At 50.0% G+C, this 15,235-nt stretch overlaps 1 protein-coding gene across 2 annotated transcripts in view; it reads right to left on the bottom strand.

The window, feature by feature from the left end:
* Positions 1-15,235, bottom strand: part of LOC128929796 (uncharacterized) — a 126,180-nt gene that overhangs the window by 48,480 nt on the left and 62,465 nt on the right. Inside the window, exon 1 of one of the 2 annotated variants that reach the window (XR_013527173.1) lies at positions 2,419-2,610. The exons of the other annotated variant lie outside the window; for it this stretch is intronic. The gene's annotated coding sequence lies outside the window, so the exon portion shown is untranslated. Of the gene's footprint in view, positions 1-2,418; positions 2,611-15,235 lie in introns of those variants that run through there. 2 annotated transcript variants of the gene reach the window in all.

Genomic DNA, 15,235 nt, shown 5'->3' with positions numbered 1-15,235 from the left:
ACTCCCTCAGCAGCCCCCTCGGTGTCCCCATCTCTCTTTCCTCTTGCTCTGTGTTCCCTTGGCTTTTCACTCTGACTCTGAGCTTGTCCAGCCCCCTGCCCCACTCCTCTGTGCGTGCTCTATGGACACCCGGATCTCCTGGCCCCCCAGATCCCGTCCTCCTCCCGTTCATTCTGCCTCTCTCTGTTTTGTGTATTTGTTTCTCTATATTCATTTCTGTGTCTCTCTTATCAAGTAACACAGGCGCTCTCGTTGGGGAGGGGGCATTTCTAACCTCTTTTTTTCTAGCCCCACAGTCAAGTGCATGTTTCCCCGGGCCTGGGGTCCAAGCAGGGCAGCGCAGGGAGGAGAATGGCCCCATGACTCCACCTCACCAGCTGTGAGGACCTGCGGGCCTGGGGAAGAGCAGCTGGGCCAGGAACTAGCAACGCAGCCCTCCCTGTGATGGAAACAAGACGAGGGCCTGGCTCATTTGCATGCTGGGTTCTTTTACATAAATCTGCAAGTCAAGCTGGAGGCTCTGGAGCCAGGTAATGCAAAGTGATGCAAAATAAATTAATCAGCCAGCGTGCCCTGCTGCAGGTGTAAGCCAGCCCTTTCTTCCAGCTGACAGTAGAAAGCCGGATGAGCTAGCATGCTTATAAGGTTGGGGGTGGACGGTGGGGCGGGGCAGGGTGCTGACCCTGAGCTGTTCCACCTGCCAGCACCACTCCAGAGCAGCTTTAAGAGAAAGTAGGGGCCTGATGGCTGACGAGAGCCAGGAAGCCTGCCAGCCTGAAAAGCGGGGATTGAGGCTCATCTCCTCCCATGGGGAAACTGAGGTGCAAGAAGTGGGGAGGGTCTTTTCCACTGTTACCCAGCTGCCTATGGCTGTGCCAGAGCAGAAGCCTACACTCTGGGTGTCAACAAAGTAATGTTTCTGCTCCTTACCGCTGGCTGGAAGCATGTGAATTTCACCACTTCATTTGAGCATCTCCAGGGACTTTGAGGGATCAGGGATGAGACTCTTCCCTTCTCCTCCAGCCCAGCCTTCAGGGAGCACTGCCCTGACTCCTTGGGACACCCTCCAGCCCTTCCTGACCCACACATGGGGCTCTACTTCCCCTTTAGGAAAAGGCAAAGTGTGAAGGAGCCACTAGCAGTGGCCTTCCGGCCACTGGAAAGTGTGACTTCCGGGCTTCTCTTGGATTAGGAAATGGCTCATGAAGGTCCAAAGCTTCCTCCATATGAGAGGAGGATGGAGCAGGTCACGAGGACCAGAGCCTGCCCCAGACCCAGCTCTATTCCTCCCATTCAGGCAAGGATGAGGCAGCCCGTGGAGCCCAAACATTCCCAAAGGCCTCATGCTTCTCCAGATGCAACCTGCAGCTTGTTTTGAGGACATCCGCAGCACATGGCATGTGCGCTGTGACTGCTCTCACACCCCTCTGCTGCAGGAAGCTGACCAACAGAGCCTCCCCGCCACTGGAGAGTGCAGGCTGACTGTGTGCCGATGGCCATCTCAGGAGGCAGGGCAGCCCATGGTCACAGGCAGGTGCTTTGGAATGAGCCACACCTGTCCTGGTATTACCACTCACCAGCTGTGTGACCTAGGGCAAGACACCTGGCCTCTCTGAGCCTAGTTTTCTCATCTGTAAAATATGGAAGATAAGAGTTTCTACCTCAAAGAGTTCTTTTTTTTTGAGACGGAGTCTCACTCTGTCACACAGGCTGGAGTGCAATGGCACGATCACGGCTCACTGCAACCTCCGCCTCCTGGGTTCAAGTCATTCTCCCACCTCAGCCTCTAGAGTAGCTTGGATTATAGACACACACCATCACACCTGGCTAATTTTTGTATTTTTGCAGAGACAGGGTTTCACCATGTTGATGGGGCTGGTTTTGAACTCCTGACCTCAGGTGATCCACAGGCCTTGGCCTCCCGAAGCACTGGGATTACAGGCGTGAGGCACTGTGCCCAGCCTCCTCATAGGGTTCTTATGGAGCTTAAACAAGACAAAGCATATCCCATATCCCACACTGTGCCCGGCACCATATAAGCATCTATAAATCGTAGCTATTGTCATTGTCCGTGCAAATGCAGGTATCACAACCAGGCCAGTGTAGGTCAGAGGAAGGGAGTGGGAAGCAGAACTAAGCGGACTTGGAGTCTCTCTCTCCCACCACCTTCTCCTTCTCCCTCCCGTTCCCCATCGCTTCTCCATCCACACTTGCACCAGAGGAAACACTGTGAAACACAAACATTCCCAGCGGGGACTCCTTGCTGGCTCCCTGCCGTGCTCAGGATAAAGCCCAAGCTCCTTGACAACCCTCACAAGGCTTTTCGGGATCCAGCTTCTGCTTATCTCTGGAGCCCCATCTCTTATCTCCTTGTGCCCCAGGCTTCCATCACAGTCGCCTGTTCATGTCTGCACTCACCTCCCCGCATGGGCCGCTTCCTGCCCACAGCGGCTCACGGCCTCTCCTCTCAGTATAGAAGCTGCTTCCTCCACATCCTCCACAGCACTTCCATTCCCGTTGCTAAGGGTTCAAAGAGAAGGGTTTATGGGTTCCCAGTCCCAGGAAACTGTGCCTGAGAGGTCAGAGCAGGAAGGGCCCCTCAGATCATCTAGTTCAACCTCCCCTCTGGCAGAGGGGAAAGCCCAGGACCCAGGAAGGGGGTTTCCTCCAGGTTCCACCCAACTCTCTCCACAATTAGCACAAGATGAAAGCCAATCGGTGATGCCTCCTAGACACCACAGGCCTCTTGCCCAAATACATTTGCATTTAATCTCGTCTCCTAGGGAGAATAAATACAGAGAAGAGAATTGGAGGCCCAAAGGAATCAACTGCAAGCCCCAGGAATCCACTCCAGGTTTGCACGTAATTGGGGGCAGGGCTATTTCACAGGCTGGAGTGCAATGGTGCGATCTCAGCTCTCCTGCCTCAGCCTCTCTGGTAGCTGCGACTATAGGTACGTGCCACCATGCCTGGCTAATTTTTGTATTTTTGGTAGAGACAGGGTTTCACCACATTGGCCAGGATGGTCTCGAACTCCTAACCTCAGGTGATCCACCCGCCTCAGCCTCCCACAGTGCTTGGATTACAGGCATGAGCCACCATGCTTGGCCGAGAGGGTCACTCTTTTTACCTCTTCATGAGATACTGTCCTTCCTCCTCTGCCAAGAGAGCTGGACCAGTGACCCTGGGACTGAGGCAATGCAGGGGCCTCCTGAGGAGCTGCTGACTTACAGGACAGTCAAGTGGGATCCAGTCCAGGCCACCACTGGCCTGTGAAAAGCACACGGGCCTGGGATCAGGAGACTTGTGTTCAAGTCCCACTTCGTAGCTAAGCGAATGGGCAAGTCACTTAACCACCCTGTACCTCGGTGTCCTCAACTATAAAATGAAAGTAAAGATAGCTCTCTCCTCACAGGCCGGCATAACGTCATGTGGTAGAGGAGAGAGTGTCCCCTAAACAGTGCAACTTTCAAACAAGCATTCTCCTTAATAAGACAGGGCGAGCCCAGGGAGATTCTGATCAGGAACCAGCCCCCTCTGCTCTTGCTCACACTCTGTGCCTAATCGCTAATGGACCAAGAGGTGTCGGGCTTATAAATATTTGTTCCTTATGGCCAGACTTTCATGAGTTTTATCAGCCTAGCTGATAAGATAATCCTGGTCTGTTGGGTGAGCTTTGGCACCTGGTGTTCTGCCTTGCAGGTGACCTCTCAGACCTAACTTTTTAATACCTCCAAGTCAATACAGAAGAAGCTCTCAACTTACAGGCTGGAGAGGAGGGGCATCTGAGGCAGCCTCCAAAATTAATTCTCCTTGTTTCTGGATCTGATATCTAGAGTTGACCGGAGACTCTGAGTCAACACCTTTCATGCCAGATGGTGACTGGGTCTCCACTGGCTCCACTGAGCTCAGAACCAAAGTGGGTTTGAAAAGACCTGAAGTGAGCACTCTTCTCCCTTAATTAAGCTCAAAATCTCTGTATCTATTTCAGCCTTTGAAAAGTGAAACCCAGGAAGGCCGGTTCCCTGGGCAGAGAGAAGAGGTGTGCAGAATTAATACTCCATCTCGACTTTTCCCGTGTAATCTAATAAGCTGCCGAAGCTTACTGGGGACCCTGGCTGCATTTAGCCACGGGGCTAGCCGGGATCACAGGAGTGCCTCACCTTCCCAGTTGACAAAGCTCACATTAGAGCAGTTGACCAGCTGGGAGGGCCACAAGGTGATGTCAGGTGAGCCACGGTTAAGGTGAAAAGCTGGGACCCATCTCACCTTGCCGAGTAGCATGTTACCATTTGGTAACATGTCCTTTCACTCTCAGACATTTTAGCTGGACCCTCCCAGAGTCACCCTTGCTTACCCCCCATGGAGCCTGAATTGTACCTGCTTTCCTGGGTGCTGAGTTTGGGGCCTCGGATTGGCCCCCACTGCCTTCCACTTCTCCCAGATTCACTTTTTCTTTTTCTTTTCTTTTCTTTTTTTTTTTTTGAGATAGAGTCTCGCTCTGTCACCCAGGCTGGAGTGCATGGCGCCATCTCAGCTCACTGCAACCTCCACCTCCTGGGTTTAAGCCATTCTCCTGCCTCAGCCTCCCAAGTAGCTAGGACTACAGGTGAGCGTCGCCATGCCCAGCTAATTTTTTTTCTATTTTTAGTAGAGACAGGGTTTCACCATGTTGGCCAGGATGGTCTCGATCCCTTGACCTCAGGATCCACCCACCTCGGCCTCCCAAAGTGCTGGGATTACAGGCGTGAGCTGCTGCGCCCAGCCCAGATACATTTTTTCTAGAACTATTCTGGGGCTGCCCCAGCTCTGGACCTCTGAGAGGACAGGCAACTGCTTGAACTAGCACATTCCTGACCGCCAGCAGCCTCTCCCCAGCTTCAGCCCTCCTCTGCAACCAGAAGCTGGGCCCAGGCTTTTCTCTGGAGCTGCAAGCTGTGAAGGAGTCGGTTTCCCAAGAGTAAAAGTCTCACAGAAAACCAGAGGCTCCTTGCAAGGGAATCCTTGGAACCAGTGTGGGAAATACTCCCCTGGGCGTTCACCTCTTTTGGAACATCCACTGTGCTTCAGATCTCTCCAGAAGACACACCAGGTCAGGGAGGGGAGGAAATACCAAACTAGAATTTCCCCTATAATAACAGAATTCTAGAGCTAGAAGGGATTTCAGATGCCAACTAATCCAATCCTGCCTTTTTTTTCTTGAGACAGAGTTTCGCTCTTGTTGCCCAGGCAGTACTGCAGTGGCGCAATCTCAGCTCACCGCAACCTCTGCCTCCCGGGTTCAGGTGATTCTCCTGCCTCAGCCTCCCAAGTAGCTAAGACTATAGGCGCTCACCGCCACACCCAGCTCATTTTAGTAGAGATGGGGGTTTCTCCATGTTGGTCAGGCTGGTTTTGAACTCCCAAGCTCGGGTGATCTGCCTGCCTTGGCCTCCCAAAGTGCTGGGATTACAGGTGTGAGCCACCATGCCCAGCCCAATCCCGCTTTTTAACAGATGGATATACTGAGGTTCAAGGGGGGAAATGGTCTAACGATTTCTAATAACTAAGGCAGGACCTTTAGCTTAGGATACGAGGGGCTTTAGCTCAGGATATGAAGAAGACACCAAGAGAAGAATGAGAGGAGAAAGAGATGCAGAACCTGTCTGCTACAGGAGTTGGCCACATGCCCAGATCACAGAGAAGGTGGGACATCTGGGTCCTCTGCAACATGCCCCCTGCTCTAGGGTGTCCTCTGTGGTCTCATTAAAGTGTCTGTCCCTTTGAATAATCGAGCAGGCACCGTCAGTGTGTTCCTGCCAGTGAGGGGTGATGCATCTCAAGAGGGTGGTTGAAGGCAAGGGCAGTGACATCCTACAGACCTGGGTCAAATCGTGGCTCCACTGCTTGGTTGTCCGTGAAACTCAACCAAGTTACTGAATACTCAGTCTCGCCATTTATAGAATGGGAATGACAGGAATCACCTCACATGGTCCATAAGGCAATCATGTGTGTAACATGCCTGACATCATTACACCTGAACATAAACTCCACGAAGGCAGATTCTTCATTTCTTGCCATTTCCCCAGCGTCTAGAACATGCTGTATATATAGAATGAAGGACACAGCACATGGTTCTTTCGTCCATTATTTTCCTTAATGGTTACTGTTATCATTATGATTGAGCAGAATTTCTCTCTCTCTTTCTCTTTTTTCTCTCTTTCCTTCCTTCCTTCTCTCTTTCCCTTTTTTCCCTTTCTCTCTCCTTCTTTCTTTCCCTCTCTTTTTCTTTCTTTCCTTTCCTTTTGCTCTTCCTTTCCTTTATTCCTTTTTCTCTATTTGTTTTCTTTTATTTTTTGAGACGGGGTCTCTCTCTGTTGCCCAGGCTGGAGTGCAGTGGCATGATCACATAGCTCACTGCAGCCTCAATCTCCTGGAGTCAAGCAATCCTCCTGCCTCAGCCTCCCAAAAAGTAGGGACCGCAGGCACATGCTACCATGTCTGGCTAATTTTTTTTATTTTTTGTAGAGACAGGGATCTCATTTTGTTGGCCAGGCTGGTCTTAAACTCCTGGGCTCAAGCCATCCTCCCACCTCAGCCTCCCGAAGTGGTGGGACTACAGGCATGAGCCACTGCTCCTGGCCCCAGAGTATTTTCTGGTTCTACTTCGTCTACCTTTCTTTCTTATCCTGGACTCCTTTCTGTTGAAGCCAATTTTGCTCACACAGTACTTACTGCCAGCATCAGTGTGAGCAGGTGCATCGCAACAGCCACACACTCACACCTGCACACACACTCACACCTGCACAGCCCCAGCTGCTGTTTCAGACTCCCTACATGTCTCTTCTCACCTGCAGGGGGAGAGGGAGAACCGTGAGGCTGAGTCCCAGCCCTTGCTTTCCTCCCCAGTCCCCTTTCCATCCAGTGTTCACACTGCTGCCCGCTTCATGTGCTTTAAAACCCTGGCTACCCTTCTCTAGCATACTTTGTGCTGCCCAGGAAGTCAAGGGTGATAAAAAAAAAAAAAAAAAATCCCACCACTACTTCTTCCTTTCCAAAGAAGGCTGTTCACTTATTTCTGTTTTGTCTGATTCAAAACTGACTGATGTAATTCCCTTCTGCTCTGATAAATGGGGACCTCGGCTAAGAAGGAAGCAGAGCCAGAGTGAAAAGAGAAGGGGTCAATCTCTCTGAAGATTGATGAAGTTCCTGTTGAAGCACAGGCAGCTGGACAGCTCTCCTCCTTGTTCGGGCCTTGAGTTTCAGAAAAACACAAGACTCTGAGACGCGCCTTGGTTTGAGTCATTTGGGTGGAGCTGGTGTGTTTATCTGTGCTGTCTTCCCATTCCTTCTCCTTTTTGAGTTGAGAGCAGTGAGCAGTGAGCGGTTATGTCTGCCTTCTTCTATTCTTGGGGTCCAGGACACTGGGGCAAGATGCAGAGAGAGACCATCCTTCAGTTCTTCTGCGATCCTAACCCCCTTTCCCCAATCCTGAGTTTAGGGTTTTAATTCACTCTGTATTAATGATGATCTGGAGGGGAAAATGTGTAGGACATTGATAGATTAGGCCGGGCTCCGTGGGTCACGCCTGTAATCCCAGCACTTTGGGAGGCCAAAGCTGGTGGATCACCTGAGGTCAGGAGTTTGAGACCAGCCTGGCCAACATGGTGAAACTGTTTCTACTAAAGATACAAAATTAGCTGGGCGTGGTGCATGACTGTAGTCCCAGCTACTCGGGAAGCTGAGGCAGGAGAATCACTTGAACCTGGAAGGTGAAGGTTACAGTGAGCCGATATCGCACCATTGCACTCCAGCCTGGGCAACAAGGGCGAAACAGTCTCAAAAAAAGAAAGAAAGAAATTGATAGACTAGATTGTAATACAGCATGAATAACTCAACCATGCCTAGGCCTGAAAGAATCAGACCACTTATTTGCTTCTATTATTAGATGAGAATTTGCTTAGTAATAGAAAAGAATAATAATTTAAAATAAGGCCTATGGCCTTTTAACCCCAGCAGTCTACCAGAGACTGGACTGGTGTGACTTGAAGATAAACTGTGAAGTGAAACATTCAATCAGACAAACCTTAGGAGTTTCGCGTGTGCTTCCTTAATGTACATATCCAAAATACAGATTCTATTTACTTTCATCTTTTTTTTTTTGACTCTCACTGACTGACTCTCACTCTGCCACCTGGGCTGGAGTGCAGTGGCATAATCTCGGCTCACCGCAACCTCCACCTCCTGGGTTCAAGGGATTCTCCTGCCTTAACCTCCAGAGTAGCTGGGATTATAAGTATGCACCACCACACCTGGCTAATTTTTGTATATTTATTAGAGATGGGGTTTCACCATGTTGGCCAGGCTGATCTTGAACTCCAGAATTCAGGTGATCCACCTGCCTCAGCCTCCCAAAGTGCTGGATACAGGTGTGAGCCACCACGCCCAGCCTCATCTTTTTAAAGACTTAACTGAACAGGGGTCTCAGTGTACTACATTAATGACATGTTGGCTCTGTGCAGATAAGTGGTTTCCATCCTTTGGAGGCTGGCCTCCTTCTGTTGGTCTGAGCTCAGAGCTCAACGGGCACAGTACCTGATGCCGAGTTAAGTGTCCAGCAGGCCCTGCCCCAGCCAAGCAGCCAGGCGGAGTGAGGTGATCTAGTGGGGCTCTAATGGGCTAACGTAGGTGGCAGGGGTATCTCTTACGACGATCACAGGCCCTCTGAGGGGAAGGGAAGAACCTACTGAGTTGAGAGTAGGCATGAGCGTGGAGTTCAGCACATCAAAACGCAGGTTCCCATGCATTATTGGAGAAAGGCTGAAAGTGGCATCAAGGCTGGAGCATGGAGCCAGGGAGTCCTAGAGCTGGAGACATTCTCCCCTGGCCTGGCCCTTATGCCCTAGACGCATGCCCTGCCTGTGGCCACAAGGGCTGTGCACAAGGCAAGGCCCACTCAGCAGTTCAGTGTCCATCGCTCTCTTCTGCCCCAGAAATGGGCTCCTTTTGGCCCCGGGCCCCTCCAGTACATCCTTCCCGGCTTGTCCTACCTAGACTTGGGCACTGGTTTATCTCTCTCTGCTTCATGACTGTCTTGGAAATCCCGTTAGTCTCAGCCATCAAGAGTTGCCCCTCTCCTCAGGCGCTGAAACCTACCTCGGTCCCTGCAGCTGCATCTGACTCAGGGGCCTGGGAAGCCATAGTATCCCAGGTTCCTGGTCTGGGGGATGGAGCAGGAAGGTGGCGTGGAGAAGAAGGGGTGGGAACTAGGAAATAAAAGACTGGGTTGAAATGGACAAGGAGGAGAACAATTTGGGTGGGTATTAGAAAGACTGCTAAAAATAGAGTCCCTGTGGTGCACGGTGGAAGTGGGCTGAGTTCTTTGCAGGGCCAGTGGTAGCAAGACTGTGACATTCAATTCAGTCCCAGCACCCTTTAGGATAAACTGAGAACCCCTGCTGTCAACCCCAATGATGTGGCCTCAGCCCAATTCTTTGGCTTTCAGGTATGACCTCTAAGGAATGACAGAAGGGTTAAGTGGAGAAAACTGTATTCAAACTCCAAGCAGCGTGCTAAAGCCCTTTTTTTGTCCGCTCTACTTTTGCTCCAAGAATGTCTTCTTTTTCACTTCTGGAGGTCTTCATGCTGACAGCAAGCACCTGGCTTTTTCTGATCTGAGAGTCCTGTTTGCCGCCTCACAGTGGGCCCTGCTTCTATTTTATGACATCCTCTATTTCACACCCTCAGCACTTGTCAGCAGAGGGTATAGGAAACAATCAGCTCTATGAACTGGGCGCTATCAGTATTTGTCTTCCGGCCTCGTCATGGGTCACAGGCTCTGACGCACGCGTGATGCCGTGGGAGTCTTTACCTGGATACCCAGCCACTCACACGCCCAGAGGTGCGCAGCGCCTGTCACTCAGATCCATCCAAACAGAAATCTTTCCTTTGGAGTCACTCTCACTTCGCCTCATCTTCCTCCATAAACCCAACCTTGGAAAATTTTCCTATCCAGCTTTAAAAACAATTAGTGAATACCTGAATGAGAACACAGATGGCATATTTATCAAAATTCCAGATGATGCAAAATCAAGTAGGATATCATGAAATCGGGTAACAGAGTAAGTTCCATGTCAGCCCTGATAGGTTAGAACAAGCAACTGAATTTAACAAGAGGAAATTTATCAGCAGTAAATGTGAAGTCCTGCTCTTGGGCAAACAAACAAAACCCCAGCACAGCTGTACAAAGTCACAATTTGGAAAAAGAAGCTAAAAGAGCTACACATTGATTGCAAACCCATTGTGAGTCAAGAGTCAAAAAAACCTAAGGTGGGTTTAGGCTGCATCATTGGAAATGTAGAATACGGGAGAAGGAGATAAGGGAGGGGATGCTCCTGTTCTCAGCATCGCAGGACCACACCTGATGTGAGGGGTTTCATTCCTGCATCGCTTTTAGATGAACACTGACAAACTCTAGTGCTTCAGAGAGGGTGGAAACAGGGAGACAGACAATCTGAGAATCTGGAAATGAAAAGACAAATGGAAACCACGGCCATGAAAGACCTAAGGAAGTTTAAGCCGAAAGAGAAAAAAAGATTTAAGGGGGACACGAAAGCTATTTTCCCTGGCTAGGCATGGTGGCTTATGACTGTAATCCCAGCACTCTTGGAGGCCAAGGTGGGTGGATCACTTGAGGTCAGGAGTTCAAGACCAGCTTAGCCAACGTTGCGAAACCCCGTCACTACTAAAAATACAAAAATGAGTCAGGTATGGTGGCAGGAGCCTGTAATCCCAGGTACTTGGAGGCTGAGGCAGGAGAATCGCTTGAACCCGAGAGGCGGAGGTTGCAGTGAGCCAAGATCGCACCACTGCACTTCAGCCTGGGTGACAGAGCGAGACTCTGTCTGAAAAACAAAAAAAACCCAAAGCCAAACAAAAAAAACACAACTATTTTTCAGCACTTATGGGCTGCCCCATACAAAAGGGATAAAGCTTCCCCTGCCCCGCTGCCCACCCAACTCTAGAAGACAAAGTAGGTCCGTGACAGTAAGTTAAAGGGAGCTAAATTTCAGTCTAGCTGGAGAAAGAAAAGAGCTTTCTTTTTTTTTTTTTTTTGAGATGGAGTTTCGCTGTTGTTACCCAGACTGGAGTGCAATAGCACAATCTCGGCTCACCGCAACCTCCGCCTTCTGGGTTCAAGCAATTCTCCTGCCTCAGCCTCCCAAGTAGCTAGGACTACAGGCGCGCACCACCATGCCCAGCTAATTTTTGTATTTTTTTAGTAGAGACGGGGTTTCACCTTGTTGACCAGGATGATCTCGATTTCTTGACCTTGTGATCCAGCCGCCTCAGCCTCCCAAAGTGCTGGTATTATAGGCGTGAGCCACCGCGCCCAGCCAAGAGCTTTGTTTTCTAACACTGAGAGCTGCCCAAAGTTGGGATGGTCTGCTGGATTAGGTAATGAGCTCCCTGATACTAAAGATATTCAGAAAAAAGCTGGAGGATCACATATCAGGAATGCTGCAGACAGGATTCTTGTATTTATCAGAGGATTAGATCTGATGACCTTTAAGAAACTTTTCATCTCAGAGATGCTCTGATTCTGAGGGAACTCTATTATAATTTATTATACCATCCCCTACATGAGAATATCTAATTCTCTTTGGTAAAGCAATAAAGCTTGTGAACTTCAGCAATATTTCCCAGTTCTTTTCAGATTCAGTTTTGAAATTTCAGATAAAAAGCATAGACTCTAGAGACAACTGTGTGGGTTTACACCTTAACTCTGTTACTTGTCAGCTGTGTGACCTTGGGCAAGTCACTTAACCTCTCTGGGTCTCATTTCCTCATTTGTAAAATAGGATAATTGTAGCGCCTACTTAAATAAATGAGTGTTTGAAAAGCACTCACTCGGAAACTTGCCAACACATAGTATTGCAAATGTGTTTATTACATTAAAAATCATGTAAAGTAGCTGAAAACAAAGAATCGGAACAGTCTCAAATGGTTTAAAAAATGCTTCAACAAATGGTTCGAGGAGGTCCTCCTTCACCAACTTATCACCAGGAGCTCTGGAGGTAAAACAGCCAAGAGCCAGGGGTAGGAAGAAAAAAAAAGCAAAATCACATGGGCTCCCTATGCTCTCAGAAGGAAGAAAAAGCTTCCTGCTATTGCTGTACAGAGGCTGTGTGTTTAGTGACACCAGATTATCCCTGCCTCCCCCATCCCTCCTCTCTCTTCTTGGAGTTGCTAGGAGGCCAGGGTGTGCTGCGGTGTAACAAAGCTGCGTCGGGGAGGCTGGGGGCCAGAGCTTGTTAGATATACAGGGCCTGTTCTAGGGAGCTCAATATCCTCTTACTGGAATAACTATTGTCCCAGCTTCTCAACAAATACCAACCGTCATTAATAAAAGGACTAATAAAAGCATTTATTGCACTCAGGCACTGGTCTTGCTTTTTCTAGCTCCAGGGCCTTGGCAGAGGCAGCTGTTGAGGATGAGGGCTGGAAAAGCCGAGGCTCCCCCTGCACCCGAGAGCTCAGCCCAGGCCCCCAGCCCAGCCCATCACCCTTCCCAAGGCCAAGGGCCGCAATCTGAGACCTCTCGTCAAGGAAGAGCTGCGCAGTCAGACAGTGGGAGCCTGGAGAATAAAAGTAATGTATCATTCAGGCCCTAGACTCCTGGGGCATTGTAAATCGTGGCTATGGGGTGGTGAAAAAGAAAAAGTTGTCTTATGATGACTGTATTTTGAGAAGCTGGAAGCACATAATCTTGCAGGAGTTTTACCCACATTTTGCAGAGGGGGAAATGAAGGCACAGAGGCATTTAGGGGCTCACTCAGCCATATGATATCTGGCATCCTTGCCAGAACTGACTAGACAGTCCTTACTCCCAAATCTAGCACCATCCTGATATAAAAAGGATGTGTGAGGCTATATCTATCTCTGCCCAGTCTGGATTCCGTGAATGCTGTGATCTTTGCCATCACTTCTCTAAATTATTATTGTTATTATTATAATAACTAGTGGTAGAGGTGAGTGGGTGGTGAGTGCCAGATAATTACTAAGACCCCAAAATTAAAGTGGTTGAGTCCTTACTTTTCCACGGCTGCTCAAGATGAAAATGAAAGCTGGCCTCCAGGGGTCCCTAGGAGGAACCCTAATCTTGAGATGGAGTGAGCCCAGGGTGGGAAGGCAATGGAGGAAGACCAGGCCCAGAAGGCCTAGGAAGCCAGAGGTGGAAACTTCAGATCCCGGATTACGAGACCCTGAGAGAGCACAGTCAAATCACCCTGGCTTCAAATCCTGGGTCTGCTGCACCTTTGCTGCATGACCTTGGGAATTTACCTAGCCTCTCTGAACTTCAAGCTCCCCATCCATAAAATGAGGATAATAATCATAACTATTCCCTAGGGCTGTTGTCCTAAATAAGGGTTAGAGGACAGGGTGTGAGAAATCCAGAAATGTGGGTTCTTTCCTCCCTGAGCCTAGACCTTTGCCAGTGAGGGGACCACTAACTGTGGGGCTGTAGAGCTTTCCTGGCATCAGGGACATTCGGAGGCAGAGTCCTTTTCTCAGGACCAGCAGCTCAACAGGAAATAACTTTAGCCTCAGTTTCCCCCCTATTTAAGACAGAGCAACAAAATCTCTTGGGCCCTCGGCTGCTCCCTGCCCCGAGGGCTGTCAGATGGATAAAGGAGACATGGTCCTGGGGGGAAAGGTGGGAGTTAATAACAGCACCCTGGATCTCTATTATTATTGTCATTATTCTGGCTCTGTCCTGTAAGCAGCGGGGATCCAGGTGACTCACTGCCTGCCTGCAGCAGCCCAACATCAACCTGTTGGGACTTGCCGGCCTGCCAGGATTCCTCCACCAAGGAGGCCTCTGCTTCTTTCTCAGCTCCTGTTGGGAGCTCTTAGGATCCCCATGACTGAGTGGAAAGGGAGTGGGAGGGAGCATTTGAGACCATGGTGCACAGCTCAGAGAGGCTGGGACAACTGTGCCAACAGCTACACGTGAGCCCCGGGCATGGAGTGGAGGGAGCTAGGGCCCCGGAGGTGGTGACGTTCACACCTGGAGAGACTGACTGATTCCTTCAGAGCAGCCGTGGGCATGGTAGGCCCCAGGGAGAGGGTGGCAAGAGACAGTGAGAATTCAGGCCTGGATCTGACCCTGGCACAGCTCTCCCGAGGGGCTGGCATGGGCAATGGGATGAAGACCAAGCCCCCCTCCTCATCCAGGGGAGCCACTCTGGGTGGCCGGGTCCTGACAGAAGCAGCTGGTGGCATCAGTGAAGATTCTGAAACTCTAAACCTGGGTCCTGAAATCTTAGCAATTGTTGGGGGTAGAGAAAGGGAACCGGGGTGCCTCTGACAGCCACCAAGCCCCCCTGCCATTCGAGCTCTCTCTAAAAGCGATTTGAACAACTATGAGTCACCCGTACACACCCCTGCAGTTTCATGGTGAGGACACAGCTAATCATAGCTGTGTTTGGGGGAGGAAGAGGGATTTTGCCACAAGCTCCGCAACAGGCAATCTCCCTCCTTCTCCAGGATGGCAAAGTGGGTATGACTGGCCAGGAGTTTGGCAAGTAGGAGTTTCTGCTTCCCTAGGGATTGGCTCTGCCCAGGGAAGGGCACACCCCCAGAAGGGCCATTAAGGCCAGAGCTGGTCCCCTGATTTCTGATGAGAGACGACACCAGGAAGGCCTGAGCTGACTCCCTCAGACCTGTCAGGGGTGGTGTTTGCTTAGGCCATGTTTTTGTTTTGAGTACAGATGAAAGGTGCCCATTACAGGACACCCTAGTTGTATCCCAAACTATCGATGAGGAAACTGAGCCCTCAACAGGCTGAAATGACTTGTTCAGTCATAAAGGGAGTGTCTCAGAGGCAGAGCCACAGCCCCAACTGCAGATCTGCTATTCTTTCTGCAAATTCTCCTATGTCTAGTTTGATTCCATAAGAAATGACAACAAAAACAATCGTATCAGCCGTTGACTGATACATGCCAGTTACTAGATGAGGTGGTTTATGTATATTACTTCAGGCCGGGAGGGCATGTGAGGCGTTCAAACATCAGGTTCACTTAGATCAACTCTACATTTTCCTCCAGGTCTGAGGTACAATGATTCTGCGGCACATGCTCTCAGATGCGCAGCCATTCAGGCCGTGCTTGCTTTATCAACTGATCTAGGGCTTTCTACGTGCTAAGATCTTGACTGGGCTCTGGGAATCTAGAACTAAAATGGGGCAAGATTC

The sequence above is a fragment of the Callithrix jacchus genome, chromosome 15 (assembly GCF_049354715.1).
Source record: "Callithrix jacchus isolate 240 chromosome 15, calJac240_pri, whole genome shotgun sequence".
In the NCBI taxonomy this organism is placed as follows: Eukaryota; Metazoa; Chordata; class Mammalia; order Primates; family Cebidae; genus Callithrix; species Callithrix jacchus.
The sequence above is the reverse complement of the archived record's forward strand: the minus strand, read 5'-3'. Positions and strand labels throughout refer to the sequence as shown.